The 13083-nt window shown below is 46.5% G+C and overlaps 1 pseudogene across 1 annotated transcript in view; it reads left to right on the forward strand.

Annotated features, from left to right (window-relative positions):
• The first annotated feature begins 1976 nt into the window (after nt 1-1976).
• The window catches only part of LOC308578102 (protein CIMAP1C-like), a 32981-nt pseudogene continuing 21874 nt past the window's right edge, over nt 1977-13083 (forward strand). The window contains exons 1-4 of the transcript in view: nt 1977-2088; nt 4666-4835; nt 11887-11997; nt 12618-12731. The product of the transcript in view is annotated as a protein CIMAP1C-like (transcript). The remainder of the gene's footprint in view (nt 2089-4665; nt 4836-11886; nt 11998-12617; nt 12732-13083) is intronic.

Here is a 13083-nt window from a genome sequence, read left to right on the forward strand (position 1 = left end):
GCGGGTCAGACCCGAACTCGTGGAGCAGTCCTCCTCCGGAGCTCGGAAAGAGGACCGCCATAAACGCTGGCGCCGACCGGAAGTAAAGGCTTTCTGGGAAATGATCTATAATGAGTTAAAAAGGTATTTAAGTATACCTTCCTTAAGAAACCAGAGGCCTTCCTTTTGGGCATTGTCGGCCAAGGGGTGTTAAAGAAAGATAGAACCTTTTTTCTGTATGCAACAACAGCAGCAAGAATACTCATTGCAGAGCACTGGAAGACCCAAGATTTACCCACACTGGAAGAATGGCAGACGCAACTGATAGACTACATGGAACTGGCTGAAATGACTGGCAGAATCCGGGACCTGGGAGAAGAGACGGTGGAAGAGGATTGGAAAAAATTTAAAGACTATTTACAAAAACACTACAAACTGTATGAATGTTAGGAGAATGCACAATTGAAAGTAACACGGCAGCAGAAACTTTGTTGTAAAATATATGAGAATAAGTGAGGTTTAAGGAAATGATGAAATTTGAAGCAATATTATGTTTAAATCAAGCAGTTTAATTTACGATAAAGTTATTTAAAAGTTGGGACATAATATCCGAGATTTACAAAATAAGAATTGAAATAAGGTAATAAATTGCTGTCTATAACTATGTGACTGAGAACGCAGGGAAGGGAGATGCGGGGAAGTCCAAAGATTATGAAAATATGACTTATGAACAACTGTGTTTTATATGTATTCTTCTTTTATTCTTTGTTTATTTCTTAACTTTGCTTTGACTTTTTCTGTCTGTATGGTGATGGTATTTTATATGTTTGGTGGTTTGTTCGTTGTTTAAAAAATTGCAATAAATATTTTATTTTTTTTTAAAAAAGAATTCCTTAACAGACAACCTTCGCCTCGCCTCTCTGCGCGGAAGCCTTCTGCGCAGAGTGGGCGTGCCGAGTGGTGGTCCTCCACCCTCCTCACTGACTTCACTGGAAGAGTCTCGGAGCCTCACGTCCGAGCTGCTCTCTGCCTCTCCCTTCTTCCTGGTGTCACCTGGACTTCCTTCCCCAGATGACGTTCTCTCTCTTCCCTTACTTGTCCCCTCTCCTGCAGAGTCCGGGAGCCTCGCCTCTCCCCTCTGCTCCGATGTCAGTTCCCTGACAGTATGTCCACATTGTTTTTTGTTGGAGAACCATGTGGCAAAATTCCAAGAAGTGCAAATTTCAAAAGAAAGCTGCGTTTCAGTGTGCCTCTTGTTTAAGGAAGGGTGAATTGGGTCAGTTTCATGTTAAGGGAACTGAATTTCCTCTCCATCCCTCTGTTCATATTGAGAAACATTCTCTTTTGCTTTGAGGTTCATTTTTTTATGCTTTCTGGACTTTTTGTTTCATTTTAACTGGGATGTGGTCATTGTTGCCCAGGCAGCCTGTGCAAACACCCCTCTCTGAGCTCCTGGGAATGGGGGAAGGTTAGAATACAAATGCTGCAAATAAAACGAAAAAATGGAACAAAAAAAATCAATGAATACTATATCATATGAAGGCAAAGGAATGGGGAACATGGTCTTAGCATGGGCATAGCGAGGACTTTTGTTAGCGGGGCAGAAATGACATGATTGGTCAGTTAAGTATTTCTATTGTTTTATTTGATAGGGAGCAGCTGCCCTCTGTCCCCACCCCCTTAGCTATGCCCATGGGTCTTATGAAACAAAATGTGGTATTTTGGGCTTGTGGCTCTCCCCCCCCCCCCCCGGCTGGTAACTTGCAAGGAAGGAGGACTTGTATTAGCAGCACACAAAGAGGGAGAGAGAGAGAGAGAGAGAGAGGGGGGGGGAGAGAGGAGGGAGGGAGGGAGGGAGGGAGGGAGGGAGGGAGGGAGGGGGAGGGAGAGTATTCTGCCAGAACCATGGTAATATGGAAATAAACAAGTCTGGTTCCACACTTGCATCAGCATCGCCTGGGCAACCTGGGAGCGAATTGCGACATGAGGCATTGTTTATGTTCCAAAAAGGAGGGGGTAGAGGAGGAATTGGAAAGCTGAGTAACATCCCCACTCCTTATTGAAATCTACATCCAGATTTCCATTCCATCCAGAGAAGCAGCATCAGCGGTATGGGTGACTGACACAACCAATTGCTACTTTGATTGGTAACTGAAATCCTAAGACCTTTGTTTGCTGTGTATTAGCATGATTAGGGTTAGGGAGCATAGCAATGCAAAGGCCAGTTGCCACCTCTCTTAGAAACTCCAGAGAATTAGAAAGACACAGAAGAAATTGTTTGTATTCTCCAAATGCTGCCCCACAGACCATGCCACTACAAGGAGATGACAAAAGGCATTGTTTTTGTGCCCTGTATTTAAGTTTTATTCCCCACCCCCTCCAAAGTGCTCAGGGTGAGGGATCAGGCCTGGTCTCATGCTCTGGAGGGGGTGCTCCCTTCATTCTGCTCCTCTGTCCTGAAGGGCTCTGGGATTAGGGTGGACACAGTTGTGGTTCTCCGGGGGGAAGGGTCAGACTTATGCTTGGAATGTCTGGAATCAGTATTTTGGTACCTGGAAAAGGGCAGGCGACAGCTTACTCATGCCAAAAATAAGCAGGATATAAATGTAAGAAAACAACTAGCTAAATAAATACTCCCCCTTCAATGCCATCTAGGTCTTCAGCTGGTGGGTCAGGACTTCCACCAATACTTCCACCATGCAAATATATGGTCAATGATGAAGAAATGGGTCCCCAAATGCATGTTACTGAAAAGGATGGAGATCCCTATCTAGCCTTTCGTCCATCATTGAATCACAGAACTGTAGAGTTGGGAAGGCCCATGAGTGTCATCTAGTCCAACCCCCTGCCATGCAAGAATCTTTTACCCAACATGGTGCTCGAACCCATGACCCTGAGATTAAGAGTCCCATGCTGCACCAACTGAGTTATCCTAGGTTCAACAAGTCTTGTGGCAGCAAATTCCACACATCAATGGTGAGTGTGCTTTGCTGCGAACAAATAAGAACGTAAGAACATAAGAATCTGTTGGATCTGGCCAAAGGGCATCTAGTTCAGCATTCTGTTCTCACAGTGACCAACCAGATGCCTGTGGGAAACCTGCAAGCAGGATCCAAGCACTCTCCTCCCATGTTTCCAGCAGCTGGTATTCAGAAGCAGGACATAGTCATAGAATCATAGAATCATAGAATCATAGAGTTGGAAGAGACCACAAGGGCCATCGAGTCCAACCCCCTGCCAAGCAGGAAACACCATCAGAGCACTCCTGACATATGGTTGTCAAGCCTCTGCTTAAAGACCTCCAAAGAAGGAGACTCCACCACACTCCTTGGCAGCAAATTCCACTGTTGTCCTGACTAGTTGTCATTGATAGCTTTATCCTCCTCTGTGAATTTATCCAGTCCTCTTTAAAAGCCATCCATGTTGGTGGTCAGCACTGCCTCCTGTGGGAGGGAGTTCCATAGTTAAACTAAGCGCTGTTTATTGGGGCTTTGCTTAATGCTATCAACACACATGAAACTATTTCCCCAACTCCTGCCTGCTGGTTCCCCTTGCATGTTTCTTTTGGTGTGTTTTCTACATGGCTATTTTGCTATTAATCATTTCTATTGTTTTCCTTCTGCTGTTTGGGATCGTGGTACTGTTGCTTGAGCTGCTTGCAATTATATTTTATGGTTGCAATTTCATTCCATGTTGTTCATTTTAAATTGTTCTGAGCTGCCTTGGGGACCTTGTTGTTGAAAGGCAGGCTGGGGGGGGGCAGTAAAATCAGGGGTCGATAAGCTTTTTTTTTTAGTGCAAGGGCCATATTTGATAACCATCTGAGGGCCATGTACCAGTGTTGAATGGGGTTAGATACAAAAACTGGGTGGAGCAACAGGAGGGACTCTTTGTGCATTAGGCTATAATCCAGCTCCACATACCCTCCAAGTTTCTATACCTACCCCTGCCCCCATCTTCATTCAGGAAAGCAAGAGGCTTTGCTCTCACATTCCAGCCAGGCAAAAGCACTTGAAGAGGGCACAAAGCAGGGGCAGGGAGGCTTGTGACCTGGAGAGAGTGCTAATGGTCAGAGAGAGAGAGGTCTGGTTGGTGGCATGTGGCTCCTGGGCTGAGCCTCCCATTCCTGGTTTAAATAAACAAAGGCACACAGACCTCTAGATTCACCCTCATTCCCTTAGCCCTTACAGTGCAGGGGCTGCAAAGGGGCTCTTCTCTGTCTGTTGTTGGACTAAAACTCCCATCATCCCATGGTGACTGGGGCTGATGGGAGTTGGAGTCCAACAAGCTCTTGGGATGTTGGCTACCCTGGCCTAGGTACATGCCGTTAAATCACATAAACAAGCAGCAATCTCCATTCTTTTAGCACTTATGGTCCTTATGTGGCCAAAACAGCACCATCTGTGCAAGACGGAGGGCTCAGCAAGCCTGGAGAAAACGGCAAGGTTTGAAGATAGGATAGGATAGGATAGGATAGGATAGGATAGGATAGGATAGGATCCCTCAGAGGAGAACACTCCCCCCTCCCCAAATAGCCCAATGTGAACTTAGCATACTTAGTGGAAATTGAATACTGTTTGGGGTGGGGTAGAACGGAGTAGCTGGAACCCTGAGCTGCAACACTCCATGGTGCAACATTTTATTGCAGGTTGGACTTGCATTCATTCATTTACTTTCATTCCCCAGAGCACTGGTGACACATACGACTCCCCACTGCAGTGGGCACACTCCAATGCCGACTTCCAGAGCCAAAGGTGCAGCTCAGCCTGTTAGTTGTCTTTCTGGTATCTCTAAGCATCCAGCCAGAGTGCCGGCCATCAAGAAGCAGTATGCGTCCATCAGTGCCAAGTATAAAGGTGAGCTGTGGGAATAGATGGGGCAAGAGAGAGAAGGAGATCAGGAATACAGAGGTACCTATATCTTTGCCAGTCTGGATGTGTTCAACAGCATTGTTGAAAGACCCTCTGGCATCTGGTTAGCCCCTGTGAGAACAGGATGCTGGACTCGGTGGCTGGCTGGCTTGATCCATCAGGGTTCAAAGAAATTTCAAAGAAATTTTATTGCGGCCGTAGGCCCATACAGATAAAAACAAGACATAAATAACAGTTTTTGCACGTGGGAAAAAACAGCCGCTAAAACACCACTATAACAATAAAATACTGTAGTATGGAATGGAAGGAAGGAATGACATGCTGCACCTTAATTAACTTGTAGTGCTCCTTGGCAGCGCTTTTGGGTAAGGACAGCGACCAGGAACCTAGCCACTTTCAGTGTCGTATGGATGTCCTTATCCTGCAAGATTTGGGCAAGGTGGAATTTTGGTGGGGTACCCTCTAGCTTCTGTATGATTAATCCCAACAAATTTGCCCGTGGCACATTGAACAAGGGGCAAGTGAACATAATGTGCTGAAGCGACTCCGGCGTCTCCTTATCACATTCGCACATGGCGGAGGCTTGGCCCTTTGAGAATCTATGTCTCAGGACATTAGAGGGAAAAACGTTAAACCTCGCCTTGGTGAAGGCCAGCCTATGGGCAACAGACGAAAGGGAGGAGAGGTATGATGGAACGCAGTAAGTTAAAGTGATACCAATGTTCTGGGGCGAACAAACACCTCCCCCCAGCGTATAATTTCGCTGTAAATCGATGTCGTCCAGTCTTTGGCGGATCAGTCTTTGAGCAGTGATTTGATCTAGTTTTAGGGAATCTAGGGGAGAGATTCCATAACTCAGGAGTTTGGCATGAATTCTACTAGTCCAAAGGCTGGAGAATTCATCTCGCCATAGGCATTGGACAAGGTAATGGTCTGGTAATCTGTGCCACAATGATAACCAATAATTGAAGACTTGCTTCCACAGGCAAGTTTCTAAGGATGCGATCTTCAATTCTAATCGGATGGCTGCGTTGCTTACGCACAGGGGGAGCATTAGGAGCCGACGTAGGAATTGGTTTTGCAAAGTCTCAAGAGGAGCAAGATCTGTCATCACGGCCCAGAGCGGGGCAGCATAAGCAAGCACGGGAACCACTTTTGCCTTGAACACCTTTAGGGCCGAGGGAACATGCAAAGCTCCATCCGAAAAGAAAAATCGGAGGAGCGCATATGACAGAGTTTTGGCCTTGTTGAGTAGGTGTTGAATTTGTGCTTTCCACCCCAAATTGTGTTGAAAAATAACTCCTAGGTATTGAAATTTTAGGACTTGCTCTATTTTTGCTCCACCAAGCTTCCATTTGTATAATCTCCGACTTCTGGCGAAAATCAGAATCTTAGATTTAGCATGGTTGATGGTTAATTGGTTGAGTTGACAGTACGTGGCAAAGATCTTCAGAGCTCTGGTTAGTCCAACACGTGTATAAGATAGAATTACCGCGTCGTCCGCGTATAAAAGGAGTGGACAGTGGTAATCCGCTAGTCTAGGCGCGTGTGTACTTGGAGATGAGTTGACTAGGGGTGCTCGCATGTCGCTGATGAATAGGTTGAATAGGCAGGGAGCTAATATACATCCTTGGCGCACTCCCTTGTTTATTGGAATCGAATTTGTGAGGTCGCCCGCAGGAGTAAGTCTCACTCTGGCAAGGGTACCTTCGTGGAGCTGGCTTATAAGCCATAAGAGTCTTCTATCGATGCCCTGTTTTGCAAGTTTCTCCCAAAGAATATTTCTAGGAACGCTGTCAAAGGCTGCCTTTAGATCTAAGAAGGCAGCACAAAGGTAGCCCCGGGGGGGGGGGGGACGAGTACTTCCGTGCCAGATGGTAAAGAACTATCGCATGATCAGTTGTTGAACGTTTAATTCTGAACCCTGCTTGTTCGTGACCAATCTGATTAGTCTCGTCTGCCCATCGCAATAGTTTAGTCAGCAAAAAGCTGGCATAAATTTTCCCTATGATCGAAAGGAGGCTGATGTTACGGTAGTTTTCCGGCTCCATTGGAGAACCTTTTTTATGAATTGGTACTATAATGGCCTCCTTCCATATTTTGGGGATGAGACCAGAAGCGTTGATTGCGTCGAAGGTTTTGGCCAAGATGTCAGCCCACCATTTTGGGTGTAGTTTGATGGCTTCAGCAGGGATCAGGTCGGGCCCTGGGGCTTTGCCCGGTTTCAGCTGGGCTATTAGCTTGGCTATTTCGTCCGGATCGGTGGGAGGCCAAATAGGTAGGTGGGAAAACAGATGCATCAGATGGTCGGAGGGAGCATCTGCCTGTGAGAAACATTTCTTCAGGAACAATTCCCATGTCGGTGCTGGGATGACTGCCCTTGGGAATTTCCTCGCCCTTCTGTTAATCAAAGACCAGAATTCCCTGGATCTATGTGGTTTTGAAGCAGTAATCAAGGCCTGCCAGCGATTCTGTTGCCACTCGCGTTTGGCAGTTTTCTGCGTGCGTTTGTAAACTTGCTTGGCTTGTGCATAACTAGCTGGCAGAGTAGATGCATCGGAGGTCTTGTACACATTATATATAGCACGGAGGCGCTGTCTTGCTTGTTTACACTAAGAATTATACCAGGGGGCACCGTAAGTATACTCGTTTCGATTTAATATTTTGGGTGGTAGCCTGAAGAAGGACGTAAGATCAGTCGTATGGTGGTGGAAGCGTTTCAACACTATGCTATACTCGTCTGAGGCAGAGTCTATGTTGGAATGGGGCCCGAGGATTTCTTTTTGAAAGAATTCCTGATACCTTTGAGCCTGGGTCTCCGACCATTTGATTCCTCTTAGTTGGAGAGATTCGTTGGTTACCATCTGGGTCGCATGTCTATGGGCCTCTGACTGCCAGTTCAGGGAGAGCTTGGCTACAAGGGGAAGATGGTCACTAGATTGTACATTCTCGATCTTAAAGGTGGAGATACACTTAAGTATATCACTGGAAACCAGCAGGTAATCGAGAACGCTGTTTGATTTAACGCTCAGATGAGTGAAATCCCCTGGAATATCAGGGAGGCATGTTCCATTTAGGGGGACCAGATTTAAACGGATGGCCATTTGATAGAGGAGTACTCCAGCCTCGTTAACTCGTTGGTCTTTAGAAGTTCTCCTCATGATATGTTCCAGCTCATAATTATCAAGGTTTGGGGTAACCCACCATTTGGCTTTGGTTAGCGAGTCCCAATTTGCTGCTGTGCGGGCATTAAAATCGCCACCTATTATGGCCGGGGTGTTAGGAAACTTAACATAGCATGAGAGCAAATGCTCTTCTAGCGAGCCCCATTTAGAGCCCAGTTCGGAGGAAGAGCCCCCAGGTGGCAAGTAAGCATTTGTAACTAGAAGTGAGATCTTTTCCCCCGCAATCAGTCCAGTAAGGGCGTAAGGAGGCAAGGCCTGTACTAGAGTAAGTTTAGAATGTAGGTTGAGGGAGATGCCTATTATTAGGCCCCCTTTAGGGCGGCCTCCTTTCAGGGAGGGGCAGGCAGGGAGTTCTAGAAGCTCAAAGCCATTTAGGGAAATTTTCTCTACTTCCCACGATTCTTGGAGCAAGATGATATGAAACAGGTTAATATACTCCAGGAATTCTGGGTCAAGTTTTTTCCCCCTCCAGCCCGCAATGTTCCAGCTGAGGACTGATAGGGGGGAGTTCCTGTTGTGCCCAATTCGCTGTCATTTCAGGGAGAGATGTGAGTCCTTTGGAGGCAGGGCAGACCCCGCAAAAAAGTCAGTTATTTTACTTTGCACGGCAGGCACCTGCTGAAGGTACCTAGTCTTGAAGTTGGTAGTGAAGTATTCTGACTGAGGCGACAAAACGGGTCTCCCGCTGGGTAACCCAAGGGTGGACACTTCAGTGGGAAACTCCACAGGATTTGCTGAGACTGCCCCACCGCGAGGGCTGAAGGTCGCCAATGAAACCATTTGATTTATATGTCCGGCCGGGTCTTCAATCAAATCCGGGCCATTTTTTGATGTAGGTGGAGCACTCCCATGACCTGATGCTGGTGAAGGTACAGGGGATGCTTGGCGTACTGGTACCGTTTGTATGTCGGGTCTATGCCGCTCAGGGGAATAAGAGGACTCCAGTTCCGGCATTGATGGATTAGATGGTAAGGAATTGTTTTGGTGGAAGGAACTCTGAGATACACTCCTCAGCGGGGGACTCTTGGAGGGCGAGTCAAAATTTATCAAGAGTTGAGGTGAGAGGCCAACTTGTGGGGCAAGACCTGGGTCTGCCAGGCGTCGGTGGGTTTTGCCCACAAATGGGGGAGACATGGGTTTAGGAGCAGGACTAAGGTGAAGAAGACTTCCTGCTTCCTTAAAACACGACTCCGAAAAGCTGGCAGGGTAGTCCTGAAAAGTGGGCAGAACTTTTCCGTTCTTCTGGACATGTATGAGCTGATGATTAAGTACTTCTAGTCTATCAATTATTTCTTGTTATTCTCTCGTTGGAAGGTCACCAAAGGTGGCTAAAAGCTCTCTTTCCTCCGGCGGGGTCAGAGAATTACTTGCGCCAGTGGGTTTCTTTAGAGCTCGTGGGGGCGTAGGGTAAATCCAGTTTTGGTGCGGGTGGATATCCTCCGGGAGAGGAGGCTCAATGTCCTGAGGTACTCCCGACCTCTCCGACAGAGTCCGCTCCGTGCCGTGACCGGCAAGTAGAAGGGGGTGGATCATGCTATCCATAAAAACTCTTGTTGGGATGATATCATACCTAGCCAAGAGTGATTTCTGCCTGATGATAGCTGAAGGGATCCTTGGAGAGTAAAACGCAAGCATCACTTTCTGTTGCCTGAGGTGCTGGTTCAAGGGTAATACTGCAATGAGATCACATTGTGAGATTTCTATGTTTAGGAGATTGCTTAGATGCTTTTTAACCCCACTCAGAGTAAGCCACCTTGGTGACCCTGCCCCGATGTTTAGGCAGATTTTCTTAGGTTGTAGGGACAACGCTTGGTGTTTCAGTGCAGGATTTGGTTTATATTTAGGGATCACACTTCTTTTTTTGGTTGAAGGTATGGACCTCTGGCACTTCAATTCCCCTGTGTCTACAGTTGGTTTAAACTTTGACCAGGAGTTATCAATTTTCTGTTCGAGGTTACATAGCTGGGAGGATAGCACATCAATCTTCTTGAATATGCAATTAAGGGTTCTGACCACAAGATGGAGATGTTCATGTTGTTCTTGTCTTGCGCAGTCCTCAGCTCCGGCGTCCTGCACCACCCTCAGTGGGACATACCCTCTTCCTCCAAGCTTGCCGTCCGCAGATTTAATCTGAGGTAAAAATAATTCCTCTGGTGTTGACATTTTTTCTGGAGACGTTAGAGGGTAGAAACGGTTCTGAGTTTTCACCCTATAGCAGAATTCAATGGGGTCACTCCGTTTGCCAGGCACGGGGGGGTCGGTTTTTAATTGTTTGGCTCTTGGGGAGGGCAGAGCCTCGTCACAATCCCTTAGGCGTTTGCCTTGGCCCATCGTTATAAGTCTTTTAAAATAGCGGTGCTTAAAAGGTAGTAAAAAGTGGTAGAAAGGTAGTAAAAAGTGGTAGACATAAAAACAACAACTGAATGTGAGCTGGCGGAGAGCCAGTAAGTCGAAGGCTGCTTCCAAGGCTGCCGGAGAATACAATTATCTGCTCATTAAAGCTGATTTACGATGCAGGCTTTACAGTTATCAACAATGTGAACTCCTGGCATGGGCTCCAACACCCTGATACAATCTTCAGCAAAAACTTGCAAGGCTGGGAGCCACAACACAGATTTTAAAGAGGATTCGAGATGAACTCCGGCAAATGCGTCTTACCTCATCGCCATCTTGACGCCGCCTCCCATCAGGGTTCCTTTTTTGTTCTTGTGGAAACCCAAGAAGGAAACTGATCTACATTTCTCAGTCACCATCAGAACTTTCTTCCAAGAGTACTGCTAGCATGCGAGACAGTGCATATTTCCTTGTTAATAAATAATAATAAATAATAAACTTTATTTATATCCCGCCCTCCCCAGCCGAAGCTGGGCTCAGGGCAGCTAACAACAATAAAATAATACAACATTCTAAAATCATTTCATTATAAAATTTATTCAAATCAAATTGATGGCAACCATTGGGCTAGAGTTCTGTGAAGATTGCCAAAGGAGGGAGTCAGGCTAATAATATTTTTTTTCTTTTGTTTTCCTTTTCCTGTGGCTGGTATGTCACCACTGCTGTTGTCCTACCAGGGTAACGCTTGTTTAAAGGGGATGAAGGAAGGGGGTTGGGAAAGTACAGGCAGAGCATAGGTGGTTGAGTAAAATGGGAAATCTTCTCTGGCTTGAATTATAGTCCGAGCCACAGAAGAATTCAGGTGCCTTGTAATGCTCACTTCCTATTGCAATGCAAATATCCTGGCCCAAGGCTAGCGAGATTTTACCAGAGGGAGAAGAAAAGTATGTTGTGGGACTTCCATCAGCCCCAGCCAGTCTGGTTCAGTGGTCAGAGATGATGGGAGTTGCAGTGCAGCAACACCTGGAGATCAAACACATCCATTCTTAAGGAAATTAGCCCTGAGTGCTCACTGGAAGGACAGATTGTGAAGCTGAGGCTCCAATACTTTGGCCACCTCATGAGAAGACTCCCTGGAAAAGACCCTGATGTTGGGAAAGATGGAGGGCACAAGGAGAAGGGGACGACGGAGGATGAGATGGTTGGACAGTGTTCTCGAAGCTACAAACATGAGTCTGATCAAACTGCGGGAGGCAGTGGAAGACAGGAGTGCCCAGCATGCTCTGGTCCATGGGGTCACGAAGAGTCGGACACGACTAAACTACTAAACAACAACAACAACACCTAGAGAGCTGTAGCTCCAAAACCCAATATATTATTCAATATATTATTCAACACAATATATTATTCCATTTTGCCCTTTTACCCAGTGTGGCAGCTCATAATCTGCAAATGCTAATGGTTCCGGGTTGTCTTCCCATTATTTTATTCCTCCCCCCCTTGTGGTTCTCTTGCAGGGCCAGGACCTGGGAAGTATGGTAGGTAGCCTCTCAGTGGCATTAAGGACCATGACTTCACCAAGTATGCTGAGCCAGCCTACACAATGCGTGTGAAATCCAGTGAAAGATGTAAGATGCTGACAAGTTAGGTTCTGTGTTATTTGGGTTTTCCCAACAGCATTAACTGACCCACAGGGTGAAGCTGGCTAAACAACTGTTAAATTTGCTGGCAAAACATTTGAACAGAGATTGACAACCTGTGTTTTTGGGACTCTCTAATTATCGGGGCCACAGTTGATGGGACCTGGGTGATCCATGATCAAGAGCTGGGTGGCTTTCCAAAGTTTCCATTCCAACTGGATCAATGGCACTGCATGTAGGGGGCTAATGTAGTTGTTTCTTGACTACAACTCCCATCAGCCCCAGTCAGCATGGTCAAGAATGATAGGAGTTGTAGTCCAGCAAGGGCTGGAGGGTCTTATACTGCTGATTATTATGGTTGCACAAAAATCAGGGTTCTCAGTTGTACAGCTGTGGACCTTAGTGGGAAGAGGATGATCTACACTTAAGCCATGTTGAAGGATAACAGGAATGGAGGTGCAGGGGGGCGGAGCTTAACATATTCACTGCTATCTAGCTAGTGGGTGCCTTTAATTGATATCGGATAGGAAGTCAGTCATTGCAACCAAGCTAAATAGCTCAGAATCCACACCATGCCTCATGCAGACAATTCTTCTTTCCTTTGCAAGTGATCTCGATCACGGAGAGTCCTGGGCCCTGCTACTATGTGGACCCAAGCATTTCCCGTCTAGGGATATGGAGACCAGTTTCATTCCGCATGGTGCAAGAGAGAAAGCGGGCATGTAAGTTGAAAGATGAGAGATACTATGATGGTCAAGATGGGGCTGGAGTGGCATCTGTGCAATTTTGTGATGAAAATGTTTCTTTCTCACCTTGTGCAAAGAAGGCTTGTTGGTCAATCCCTGAACATGAAAGAGAGGGAATGAAAAAGAATGAGTGTGAGTGAATGAGCAGGTGTGTTATGCATGAAAATGGATGTGTGGGAGCATTATGTGTGGAGCTGTGGTCTTAAACCACTGAGTCTCTTGGGCTTGCTGAGCAGAAGGTTGGTGGTTCGAATCCCTGAGACAGGGTGAGCTCCTGTTGCTCTGTTCCAGCTTCTGCCAATCTCGCAGCTTGAAAGCATACCTGTGC

The sequence above is a fragment of the Podarcis bocagei genome, assembly GCF_964188305.1.
Source record: "Podarcis bocagei genome assembly, chromosome: W".
NCBI classification, from domain to species: Eukaryota; Metazoa; Chordata; class Lepidosauria; order Squamata; family Lacertidae; genus Podarcis; species Podarcis bocagei.